This window comes from Erythrolamprus reginae, chromosome 3 (genome assembly GCF_031021105.1).
Source record: "Erythrolamprus reginae isolate rEryReg1 chromosome 3, rEryReg1.hap1, whole genome shotgun sequence".
In the NCBI taxonomy this organism is placed as follows: domain Eukaryota; kingdom Metazoa; phylum Chordata; class Lepidosauria; order Squamata; family Dipsadidae; genus Erythrolamprus; species Erythrolamprus reginae.
Genome location: NC_091952.1, coordinates 56,251,566 through 56,265,451, shown reverse-complemented (window position 1 = coordinate 56,265,451; position 13,886 = coordinate 56,251,566). Strand labels below are relative to the sequence as shown.

Here is a 13,886-nt window from a genome sequence, read left to right as displayed (position 1 = left end):
AAGGGACTTGTACCAATTACCAGTTTGTTTAGAGACGAGTGCTCTTTGCTATACAAAAAGAGGGCTTAGTTTAAGTGAATTTTCATTGTAAAGAACATTGTTTTGAATTTTCAAACGTGTGTGTGTCTGAAATTTGTACCTGTGAATTTTCGGGAGGATTCTACCAGAAGCCCGACAGAACATATGCAGGGGTGGGCTACTGCCCAGATGGGGGGGAGGAAACACAGTGGGGTAGCAAAAATGGAGTTCCACCCCACAACACCCAATTTGCATTGAAAGATGAAAGAAAATGCAGGGAATCCTACATAAGCCAGGGCTACAGTGTGGTAGTAAAAAATTTGGTAGCCCTTCACTGTGTATATGTATGTGTATATTTAGGTCTTGGCATATTCAGGTCTTTTCCTGTGTAAGGTTGATAGAATCTTGGTGACGTTTCGATGAGGTCCCACTTGTTATCTTCAGGCTGGTGCTTTCAGCTTTGCGCTAGTGCAAAGTTTGTTCACACTAGCATGAATCTGAAAGCACCAGCCTGAAGATGACGAGTGGGACCTTGTCGAAACATCACCAAGATTCTATCAATCTTACATGAAAAAAGAAACGAATATACCAAGACCTACATACCTATACCCATGAAAATTTACAAACACACAAACACACATATACACACACATCTCCTATAGGGTCTCTTACCCCAAAATCGAACCTTAGTTAAAGAACTAAAGGTTATATTTAAGAGCGCAGAGCAGCGTAAGTCCATGGGGCTTGCATACAGAGCTACTCTCATGAAAGGCAATGGTAGCCTGACCCATTTATGGAAGCAGAACAGTGCCAGCAGGTGGCATTAATGTTAAGTTATAAAAATCTGGATTAATACTAGATGGCAGCAAAATGTTATCTTCCTGATACTTGGTTAGTGGGAGCACCTGATCTCAGTCCCACGTTCCCTGCCATTCACTTCTACTTGCACTTTTTTTTCATCAATCCTACTGCCATAGACAAAAGCTTTGGTGATTTTTTAAAAAAAGACCGAATGCATCCTTGCTTTGACTGCTTTTATGCTACTGACTAAATGAATTAATCACCTTGGCACAGGTAAGATTGGAGAAGGCCATCAAAGGTCTGCATTGCTTACAACTTATCAAGAGAGATTAATGAAAGTCAAAGCTCAGATATACAGAACAGAGGTTAATCAAGACCTGTCTGTCTTAGAAGTTACTACTAAGGGTTGTTTCATTATGAACAAGGAAGTGAATGTATTTACACATCCACTTCAAAGGAATTACAGTACCACTTATCTCGATTATCTACCATTTCCATCTGATTAAAGAAAAGCAAAAACCAGAAGGAAAGAAGACTGAAGCAACCACCAAAGACATTCCCAAGAGAACCATTTCCTGTATTTGATAAGATTTCCTATATTTGATGTCTGTCTGTATGTGAGAGAGAGTGGGGGGAGAGACAGACAGAGAGACAGACAGACTGCAGATTCTGACATCTGCAAGGCTATAAATAAATTGAATAACCAAGCTATAAAATGATATGGTAGGTAAACTTGTTTGGACCGAACTATGGATAGAAGAAGATTGGGATATCAGAGCAATCCATTATTCTGTATTTGATAGACTTATCTGCAAATTACAAGGAAAAATTCTGTATCTGAATTTCAGCCGGAAAGTCCAGCTAAATTCAGGATTCTGCAATGCTTAGGCAACGATGTTAGTGGCTTTGTGGTATGTGCTTTGTTCATTCTCCCAATATTTATTTTCAGTGCCCAGGAAAGTCACCTAAAGGTTTTTTCTTTTTTCCTGACTTGTCTGCTGTTGCTTTGGGAAGCATAGCAACCATTGAGTGTGTTTCACACTCCAGCAGAGAAACAGAGAAAAACCTTTCTAACTTAGCTTTTCAAACCTGACACCCTCCAGTTATGTTGCGGCTGTCAGCTCTAATCTTTTCTGATTGCATTTCAAGGAAGCCACTTGTTAACCATCATGAGAATAATTGTTAACTCCTCCACTCTCACAACAACCATGTAAGGATGTCCATTTGAACACTATTCCACTGTTATGTTTCAAATAACATGTTACATGGGAGAGAAGACTTGTCTAGTTTTTTTAAAGTACAGTGATACTTCTACCTAAGAACGCCTCTACTTATGAACTTTTCTAGATAAGAACTGTGTGTTCAAGATTTTTTTTGCCTCTCCTCAATAACCATTTTCCACTTACAAACCCTAGCCTCCGAAACTGTAACCGGGAAAGGCAGGGAGAAGCCTCCATGGGGCCTCTCTAAGAATCTCCTGGGAGGAAACAGGGCCGGAAAAGGTGGGAATAAGCCTCCAATGGGCCTCTCTAGGAATCTCCTGGGAGGAAGCAGGGCCGGAAAAGTCAGGGATAAGCCTCCGTGGGGCCTCTCTAAGAAACTCCTGGGAAGAAACAGGGCCGGAAAAGGCGGGGATAAGCCTCCATGGGACCTCTCTAGGAATCTCTCTAGAATTTTTAAATTATATTAATTCGATTAGATGTACTACTATGTTTTTATATATGTTGCGAGCCGCCCCGAGTCCTCGGAGAGGACCAGCATTCAAATCAAATCAAATCAAATCAAATCAAATCAAATCAAATCAAATCAAATCAAATCAAATCAAATCAAATCAAATCAAATCAAATCAAATCAAATCAAATCAAATCAAATCAAATCAAATCAAATCAAATCAAAATCTCCTGGAAGGAAACAGGGCTGGAAAAGGTGAGGAGAAGCCTCTGTGGGGCCTCTCTAGGAATCTCCTGGGAGGAAACAGGGCCTCCACCCTCTGTGAGGTTTCCCCAATCACACACATTATTTGCTTTTACATTGATTCCTATGGGAAAAATTGCTTCTTCTTACAAACTTTTCTCCTTAAGAACCTGGTCACGGAATGAATTAAGCTCATAAGTAGTGGTACCACTTTACTATCAGAAGGTACATTTTTTTTTATTGTAGCAGCAAAGATGGGCAAAGTTTCCTAACCTTTCTTCTGGGTGTATTTCCAGTCAAAATGGTACCAACCAGCACCAGGAATTAGCAAATATGTACATACAGTCCAGGGAATAAAGTATGCACTCCACCTCATGGCTGAAGTTCAGTGTTAAAAAACAATAGTTGGAAAAACTGACTGTAAGAGGTAGCGTTACCTTCGCTCGCTTAATGAGTTCATGCAAAAGCAAATTCTGAAAGCAGGTGTTGCAATTGAGCAACTGATAATAAAAGGACTTTGCCCTTCTCGTCTTTATTCGTACCAACAAACTTGAGCTTTGACCATTAATTAGTAAGAAACAAAAATGTTATCAGTTTCTACAGTTAGAAATCTAAGCCCATGTACCAAAAAATGAATTTGAATCCCTCCTAACAAGACTGGTCAACATTATGCTGATGCTTAGTATCAGTAGATACAGACCTTCACATAGAAATGGTTCATATAATTCATATGATCTTTGGTCCTGTCAACCAAGCAGTTGGAACACTCTACAGTTATGACCTAACAAATGTTTATTTATTTATTTTATTTATTTATTTTGTCCAATACAAATGGAAAGTTAAGGAGAATAAAAACTTGTAGTAGTAAATATCAGGGAAGGGATAGAAGAAGAGATATGAGAATAGAATACATCAATGAAGAGTAGAGGAAGGATATATGGATGGTAGAAAAGATATATAAAATATAGGAGAGACAATTGGACAGGGGACGGAAGGCACACTAGTGCACTTATGCTCGCCCCTTACCGACCTCTAAGGAATCTGGAGAAGTCAACCGTGGAAAGTCTAAGGGAAAAATGTTGGGGGTTGACCCCACGGAGTCTGGTAATGAGTTCCACGCTTCAACAACTCGATTGCTAAAGTCATATTTTTTACAGTCAAGTTTGGAGCAGTTGATATTAAGTTTGAACATGTTGCGTGCTCTTGTGTTATTGCGGTTGAAGCTGAAGTAGTTGTTGACAGGCGGTGGACTTCAGTGTACATTATCCACTGAGTTTATAGCAGATTAAGTCCAATGTATCTGGAAGACACCAGGTTGGGAAAGGCTGTGCTTGAACCATCTGGATTCTCTCCATCAATACTCCATAAGGTTCAGAAAATCCTTCTTCTCCATTTATCTGGAGAAGCTGCAGGCCTCATGCAAGCTTCCCCCAACCTACTTTGATGTGAAAGCACACCAACTGGCCTTTTCATTTTCTTTTATACCCAGCATCTGAGACCTGTCACCACTCTCTACTACTTTCTACAGTAAATGCTGAAAGAGGGAGGAACAAAGGCAGCTAGGAAACAGATCAAATTAAAATCTCCAGCCTCCCACATGGCACTGACTCCTACACACCTCCCTGCCAGCCATAAGCTCTTCTGACGAGCTGCAACTTGAGAGGCGGTAATGGGAAGCATGAGCTGTTACCATAGGAAGCACACTTAAAGGCAACATTCGCTCCTTTTATTAAGAATGTTTACTGGGGATGGGGAAGTAGGAAAAGCAATGGTGCAATGTTTCCCATGATTTATCTTGATAATATCTCCACCTGCAGACAATGTGCAGTAAACATATCAGAGCCGAGAGATTGAATTTGTGAATTACTAATCTTTGAATTACTGGCAGAAGTGAATAACTATACAAACCGGAGTACTGTGGCTTGTACCATTGAGCAATTGTGCACATTACTGTATAAGATTGGTATTTGCTCAATACTCAAGGTCTGTAGCTAAAATTTATAAATGTAAAGCCGTAGGTTTGCATTTCATGAAATGGACAACATTTAAGATGACACAATATACGCTGATGGAAGCATACAAATGATTCCTTATGTGCCATCAGGTTAGGGTTGAATCTTGATGACCACAGAGGATTTTGTCTGTGGTAAATTGTCCGTAACGTAGTTCTTCCAATACTGCATTCATTGCCACTGTAACCAAGTCCATCCACCTTACTTCTGCTTGTCCTCTTCTTCTTTTTCCTTCTACTTTTTCCATCGTTGGAGCCTTCACCAGAAAACTAGGACTTTACATAATGTGTTCAAAGAAAGGTATCTTGTGACATGAGTTGGGCTGAGAGCGAGTAACTAAACCAATTTCACCTTTCATGTCTAAGGAGGGACTTGAACTTATGGTCTCTCAATTTCTAGCCTGGTGCCTTGAGCACTAGTTATATAGCTATATATACAGTATATAATTGTTTTCGTAGATTTTCACGGGTATATGTATGTAGATTGTTCTGAGTTCGGGTTTTGCCCCGTGTAATATTTTGAGTGTCTGTGCGACGTTTCGGTGATTATTCTTTTGTATACGTTTTCTGTATAATGAAATTGACTTTGAAAAAACTAAATTACTTTCCAAAACAGAAAACGTATACAAAAGAATAATCATGGAGGCCATAGAGATAGAAAAACACCCCCTCAGCATGAACAAACGAGATGACACGTTCCGCCTACCAGAGATTTGGAAACCAGCCTTAAACAAAAAAACATATCATAATCATTACCATGTCAATCCTTCAACTAAATGTGATTCCACCAACCAATCAAATCATTAAAACATACCCACCCAATCTATTTGCTACATTCAAACCAAATCTCCACCCCCATCACTATATATAAGGAACAAATGGCAATTGCAAACAAACTATATTTACAGCAGCACGAAGCTTATAACTTCAGCCTGATGATGGTGAATGTGATTTCACCGAAACGTCGCACAGACACTCAAAATATTACACGGGGCAAAACCCGAACTCAGAACAATCTACTGTATATATATAGTTATATATATAGAAATAGCACTTAAGATTTATATACTACTCCATAATGCTTTACAGGGGAAAAAGAGGAAGATGTGTTGGATATGTTCATCACCTTATTTGTAAAAACAATAAAGGATATAAATAAACATTTTTTTTTTTTTAAAACAAATATCACAGTCATTGATTAGTGATGGGAGAACCCAACGGTGTTCGGGTTCGGTACGTTTGGACGAACTTTACGTAAAATTCGGCCGAACCCGAACCGAACCCAAACTCGAAATCCCTCCCATGAAGAGATTCCGGGGGGGGAGCTTTGACATCACTGGCAGGTTGCTAAGGACGCCAAGGTGATCACTTCCTGGATTCCATGGAATCCAGGAAGTGATCACCTTGGCGTCCTTAGCAACCTGCCGATGACGTCAAAGCTCTGAACACTGAACACGACCCTGAACTTTGCCCGAAGTTTGAAAAAATTTCGTGTTCGTGTTCGGCATACCGAACACTGCAAAATTCAGTACGGACCCGAATTGTGCGGGTTCGGTTCGCCCATCACTATCATTGATACTTCCAAAACCATACACAACATTTGTAAGGGCAAAACACAAAAGACACACCGGGCAGGTAAAATTATCTCTGTTGAGGACAGAATTGCCAAATTTACATTGAAATATAGATATGCTCCCATCTGTCAATCATTTGAATGGTCAGAATGAATCAGATGAAGATTGCAAACTATTCAGGCCACATTTTTAAAAACAAATAGCAACTAGTCAACCAGCTATAAAGGCAATGGATTCAAGTTTAAGACCAAAAAAGAAAAAGCTGCTAGAACCACAACAGTTATAAGCTTCTTAAGAAATCCATAGACATAAAAGCGAATAGGATAATGATGGTGAACTTTTTTGGTTTGTGTGTCAAAAGGGTGTGAGTGCGTGTGCTAGTATGTGCGCATATGCTCACATCCAATCCCTCCACACACACATGCATGAAAACACACATGTGCTGACCCTGCACATGTAGGCCTCATTGAAGCTTGGGATGGTGAAAAAACCACAAAATGGGCAAACCGGAAGTTTGGGGAAACGGACTTCTGTTTTGCCCATTGTGCTATTTTTTTGCACCCCGGAACCTTCAGGGAAGTTTCCTGAAGCCCCGGGAGTGTGAGAAACAGTGCAGCAGGGAAACCAGAAGTCCATTTTCAGAACTTCCGGTTTGCCTGTTGGGGTGTTTTTTGCACTTCGGCCAAAAATGTCCTTTTCCAGAGTGGGCCTTCTCCGGGTCCCGTCAACTAAACAATGTCATTTGGCGGGACCCAGGGGAAGAGCCTTCTCTGTGGCGGCCCCGGCCCTCTGAAACCAATTCCCCCCAGAGATCAGAATTGCCCCCACCCTCCTCGCCTTTCGTAAGCTCCTTAAAACCCACCTTTGCTGTCGGGCATGGGGGAACTGAGATATTCTTTCTCCCTAGGCCTCTACAATTTATGCATGGTATGTCTGTATGTATGTCTGGTTTTATAATAAGGGTTTTTTTAGTTGTTTTAGTATTGGATTGTTACATGCTGTTTTTATCACTGTTATTAGCCGCCCCAAGTCCACAGAGAGGGGCGGCATACAAATCCAATCAATCAATCAATAAATGCCTTTCATTCCCAGCAATATTGCTCCGCGTGCCACCTGTAGCACACATGCCATAGGTTTGCCATCACTGGAATAGGGGAATACATGATACATATATATAAACTTTATATTCCAATTTTTAAAAAATCTCTACCTCATTTTAATCCTTTAAAAAAATAATAACAACAGTTCCCTTGAAAAGAATCCATCAGGTATCAGAACAGAATGCACATTTGCATTCTGTTTTCTAGAGAGACAAAAGCAAATCTATATTCTGCTACAATCTACCTCCAACAATTTATCCATGGTCACGAAGCATTCTGCAATTACAAAACTGGAGCCAACTTGCTTAAATACAGAGAAATCTGTCAGATTAATGCACACTGGCAATTTTATTCAGGTGCAGAGAAACAACTTAGATTATTGTTGTATGTGACTCAGAGGTGTTTCTAATGTCTCTGTCTCAAAGTTTTCTCCTCTTAAAACACACTGTACATTCTACAATAGACAGAAGGGGGGATAAGGCAACTGGGGAGCCTCTAGGAAGGTTGTTAGGGGAAACTTTTCCATCTAAGGCATTGGTATGCTTCTCCAAGCATCTGCAACAAATCATCTGAAGCCTCAGTCTTTAGTGCCGCTGCAACTGAAACTGGGGACAGTTGGGAAATGGCACTGCCAGCGAGTGTACGAAGCAGGGCGGAGAAGTTAATTTTGTAAACCAAAACCAACTGAGCAATTATTTCCATTCCACCAAAACCTAATGCCAGCCCTGGGTCAAGATTTCTCATAATATCCATCAGGCAAATGTAACATGGCTGAAGAAAAGAGGAAATGAGCTGGATGCTAAAGAAGCGGGTTTCATACTCAGATCTATTACTCAAGACAAATCCATTGCTCCATACAAAAACCACTTCCCTCTTTCTCTCTCTGGAGGAATATTTGTCTATAAATTCATGTATCAGACTTATCCATGATTTCTATGACCACTGCCTGGGTGGTAGTTTCCAATGCTTCCTAAATTCCACTCAACCTTGGAACAATATATGAACTCAGACCTTGTCTTTATTTAAGTCCATGCATTCTCTGAAATAGGGAACCCTCTATTATATGTACAGTGGAACAATTCTGTTACTTTACATTCTAAGAAAGCATGTCAATTGCACCTCTATAACCGTCTGGTTTGGTGCTGCAACCCAACAAGACCGACACAGACTTCAGAGGAGAATCAGAACTGCAGAAAAAACAATTGCTGCCAACCTGCCTTCCATTGAGGATCTGTATACTGCACGAGTCAAAAAGAGGACGGGGAAAATATTTACTGACCCCTCACATCCTGGACACAAATTGTTTCAACTCCTACCCTCAAAACGTCGCTACAGAGCACTGCACAGCAAGACAACTAGACACAAGAACAGTTTTTTTCCGAACACTCTACTAAACAAATAATTTCCTCAACACTGTCAGACTTTCTACTAAATCTGCACTTCTATTCTACTTTTTTTCCTCATCATTCCTATCACCCATTTCCTCCCATGTTGACTGTATGACTGTAACTTGTTGTTTATATCCTAAGATTTTTTATTAATATTGCTTCTTCATTGCTTATTTGACCCCTATGACAATCATTAAGTGTCGTACCACATGATTCTTGACAAATGTATATTTTATTTTATGTACGCTGAGAGCATATGCACCAAGACAAATTCCTTGTGTGTCCAATAAAAATCTATCTATCTATCTATCTATCTATCTATCTATCTATCTATCTATCTATCTATCTATCTATCTATCTATCCATCCATCCATCCATCCATCCATCCATCCATCCATCCATCTATCTATCTATTTGAGTTTCTTGAATGTGTGGTTGTGTTTGTGTGTGTGTATACACACCCGTGTGCATGCATGCACATTCATTAAAGAAGAACAGGAAATGGAGATAAACGCATACTGAGACCTTACTATTTATTCATTGTAAATTAGTTTCATTTATGCTATCATTTCACCCTCCGCACCTCTCAAACACTACGTAATGAGAGTCAAAAAGCGTAAGATTGCATGAAGTGTTTTAAAAAGTGCTCCCTTTTATACAATATATACTAGTAGCAAAACAGACTAGTAGACAAATCCCATGGCAAGGAATCCACTGTGGTACACTCTAGTTTTAGAATCAGCCTAATCAAATCCTTTCCAAAGAATGGAACACAGCCTTTATGGAGGACCTGATGGGATGTAAGAAATCGGGGTGTTTTCTACTTCTTCATTCTGAACTTGATTTTGCTCTGTGGACGGCTCTTGAGGTCAGTTGAAATCTCAATAGAGACAAAACTATAGGGTGTCCTGAAAATATAGGTTATTTTGGACAAATTATTGCTTCCTCAAATAGCTTGCACTATTTTTTAAAATATAAAGTAGAAATACATACAACTAGTGATGGGTTGCCACGGCTTTATAACTGGTTTGCTGAGCATGTGCTTCACTGTGAGCGCACAGTTCAGAGGAAATAGAACCGCAGTGGCGAACCTATGGCACGTGTGCCACTTTGGGCATGCAAAGCCATGTTGCCTGTCACACGCGGTGTCATCCATTCTTCTTTCAGGTTTCGGTGTGCAACCACACACAACAATCAGTTGGCCCTTGTGCATGCAGGAGTGCTGAAAACCTGAAGGGCTGGTCTTCTGTTTTCTGCTACCCCTGATCAGATGAGCTTCGGAAGCAGAGATAAAAGTTTCTACCACACTCTGTGGCCTGCATCGGCTGTTGATCAGTTTCCGGTCACAATTCAAAGTGTTGGTTATGACCTTTAAAGCCCTACATGGCATTGGACCAGAGTACCCCCGGAACTGCCTGCTACTGCACAAATCCCAGAGACCGATAAGGTCCCACAGAGTTGGCTTTCTCCGGGTCCCGTCGACTAAACAATGCCGTTTGGTGGGCCCCAGGGGAAGAGCCTTCTCTGTGGCGGCCCCGGCCCTCTGGAATCAACTCCCCCCCGGAGATTAGAACTGCCCCCACCCTCCTTGTCTTTTGTAAACTACTCAAGACTCGTCTATACCGCCAGGCATGGGGGAGTTGAGACACCTTTCCCCCAGGCTCTTTATATTTTATGTTTGGTATGTATGTGTTGTTTGGTTTTTAAATATGATAGGGTTTTATATGCTTCTTTTTTAATATTAGATTTGTTTCGCTATAATATTGGTTTTTGATTATTGTTGTGAGCCGCCCCGAGTCTTCGGAGAGGGGAGGCATACAAATCTAATAAATTATTATTATTAATTAACTCAGGGGCGGGGTGGGTGGGCAGGCCCACTTTCAAATATACAAAGAACCAGTTTACTTTTGGTTTGGAATCAGAGCTAACAGTTCAGGTGAACTGGTCCGAACCAGTATCAATCAACCACTGATACAAACTCTGAAAGTACATGCTACTCAATTTTTTATTACTCATTAATATAAGGACAAGTTAAGAAGAAAAGAAAAATGACAACAGCAACTTAATTCCATGCTGTTGCCAAAGCCAATGGATGGATGTATCTATGATGTTACCAGGAATCAAGCTCAATTAATCTTTTACTATGAAGTGAGATTGATTTATTCCCTATGTAAATCATCAACCAAACACTTTCAAATATGACAATCAACATCAAAATCTTTACAGGATGCAGTCAAAAATTTAAACTGCGCATATAAAAAATGCAGGGGGGGGGGAATAGAGCTGAAGCACTTCAGTCAATTAATAGTACAAAATACATAAAGCAATAAAATTGCTCCTAACAGTAGTAATATAGATGATGAGACACAACCATCAAATATTCCTTGGAATAATTCCAACATGAGTAGGTTCTAGTAGGCTATAATAAAAGGAGCTAATCTTAATTCTAAGAGGAGCTCTTCAAACTGATCTGGGGGCTACTAGAGAAAAATAACCCCACAGCTGATCTTATTTCCCCTTACTTTTAACAATTAATGGAAAAAGTGGACACTTGGAAGATACAATTCAATTTAAAAGAAAACTCCCACAGGCTAGACATCTATGGTTTCCAATTCCATTTTTAAAATATGCGGCTCCAAATACTCAACTGAATATATCACTACATTTCTATCACAATTGCCAAAAATGAGCATTACAGATCCCCAACTCTGCCCTAAAATGAATGGAAATAAATGAAAATAAAATCAAATGCCATTGATTTTCAGGATGCATTTGAAAGCTTGTCTGCCCCAGATATTCTTCTAATATTACATCAAAGCAAAATTAAAAGAAGAGCTCAATATATCAGTTCTTTCCTCAAGTAATATTGTAGTAATAGTGGTGGCGGTTACAGTAATATAAAAATATTCCTGGAGTTAATTAGAAATTTTCTGATTTCAGATTCAATTTACTTTGCCTTTTTTGTAATTTTATTAAAGATAAAAGATGATAACATTAAAAGAGAATGGAAAATAAAACAAATTTAGGATTTCATGAAGATTATAATTTTCCAGTATAACATAGTTATAAATGCTGAAAATACTGCATTGCTTTAACAGATTAAACACTGAACTGTTTAAGAATGAAGACCAAGTCTATACACTATGTTCTTGCTTTCAATAAAATTAATCATGAACTTGACTGATTTAATCATGAACTTGATTAATCAATATCAGTTTTCTTCAAAAGTGGAAAATAAAGGAACTGATAGAAATCAGTTATTATAATGTAGGATAATTCTCAAATAATATTAAAAGGGGGAAAATGAAAAGAAACCTGCAATTAAATCTTTATATCAAGAATAGATATTTATTTATTTATTTTATTTATTTATTTATTATTTAGATTTGTATGCCGCCCCTCTCCGAAGACTCCGAAGAAGATAACATTCAGTGTACCAGTTGTGTTGGGATTCTAGTTTCTATCAGGAGTGGTGAAGTAAAAAGTAATTTTTAATTCAGTTGGAGAACCACATGTTATAGTCCCTCCTGTTGTACCATAACAAGCTTAAAGTCAAGCTAAACAATAAGCACTAAAATCTACACTGAGAAAAGTTTGACTAAAGGCACAAACTCTGGTCACTAAAATTAGCTAATTAGAATTCAATGGGAACAGTAAGACCATACAGTACACAGTAGCTCATTTATTTTTTTCCTCACTGTTCCATCATACTGGAGAACAAACACTTGCAGATAAGAATTCTACTTGTCCAAGCAGTCTGTGCAATTTAAAATTCTACATCTACATATTTAAAAGCATCACCCTGCACAAATTACTTCTTCAAACTACGGAGCCAACAAAGATAGCAACAGAAGAGCACCCACATATACAACATTTTCAGTTTACAAGATAAAACAGTACAAACCATCTTCAAAATTTGTGACAGAGGGTACAATACCTGTATTCTCCATAAAAATTGAATGGATAAAGAATGGTGGCAATTTTAGAAAACAGAATTTATGTGAAAGCAACCAAACGCAATCCCCTATATAACAGCAAGCTAAGACACAGGTGAAAAATATAAATCACTGGATTGTGGGAGTTTTCTCCCTAATCAAGTTTAAATTGCTTGCAGCTGCCATTGTCCCTGGCTTTTAAATTTTGATATTCTCCAAGAGTTTGGGGAGTTATACTTCCAACTATTCTGAAAGGAATCAGATTAGGAAAAAAATGCTCATTAAATTCTTGATGTCAAGGGTTAAAGAAATTGGAATATAGTACAAATCCTTTTTAGGAAAATATGAAATACTGTAGCTTTAATCTAATCACTAATGATATAGAGTTTACCAGTGAATTGAGGTTGAAAATAGCTGTGCTGAAGTCTCTTTATATGAGAACTGGTAAAGAAGGGGAAAATTAACTCACTCTCACATCTAGCTAACTTGCATTCCCCATCTTTTTATGCAGTTCAAGTTATGCATAAATATTATCCATCTGACTGACACTTGTATTTTCCCAAAGGGTAAATAATACAGAATGCATGTAGTTAAGAAAATACAATGGGGGAAATAAAATCCACTTGATCTACAATAGCTCCTCCAATAAAAGTTGAAGCCTACAGAGCTGTTTTTAAAGTGGAAAATAATTTTTAAAAATCAAATTGATCATCCATACGAGTCTGTGCAATTTTTTGCTTCAGTTTTCAAATAAGCCATTACTTTATTTAACCAAGTACTGTTTACTCCAGCCTTCATAAATCTGATGCCTTGTAAATGAAGAGATTGAATCCAGTGTGGGAAGTGAACTTCCCCAAGCTTTCTACAGAAACCACCTTTCAAGAGATCTGGATTTTATTCTTGTTCCAGAGCAGGGGTCCCCAAACTTGGCAATTTTAAGACCTGTGGGCTTCAACTTCCAGAATTCTCCAGCCAGCTATGGTGGCAAAGGAATTCTAGCAGTTGAAGCCCACAAGTCTTAAAGTTGCCAAGTTTGAAGACTTCTGTTCCAGAACAACAGAGAGATGTATCTACTATTTCTGTCACCCCCAAATTAGGCTAACAGTGCTGTCCTTCCTCTCTCCTAGCTCTCCAATTAAACAACC

The 13,886-nt window shown here is 38.9% G+C and overlaps 1 protein-coding gene across 3 annotated transcripts in view; it reads right to left on the bottom strand.

Annotated features, from left to right (window-relative positions):
• Positions 1–13,886, bottom strand: part of ATP2B4 (ATPase plasma membrane Ca2+ transporting 4) — a 200,843-nt gene that overhangs the window by 118,599 nt on the left and 68,358 nt on the right. Inside the window, exon 1 of one of the 3 annotated variants that reach the window (XM_070745409.1) lies at positions 12,744–12,833. The exons of the other annotated variants lie outside the window; for them this stretch is intronic. The gene's annotated coding sequence lies outside the window, so the exon portion shown is untranslated. Of the gene's footprint in view, positions 1–12,743; positions 12,834–13,886 lie in introns of those variants that run through there. 3 annotated transcript variants of the gene reach the window in all.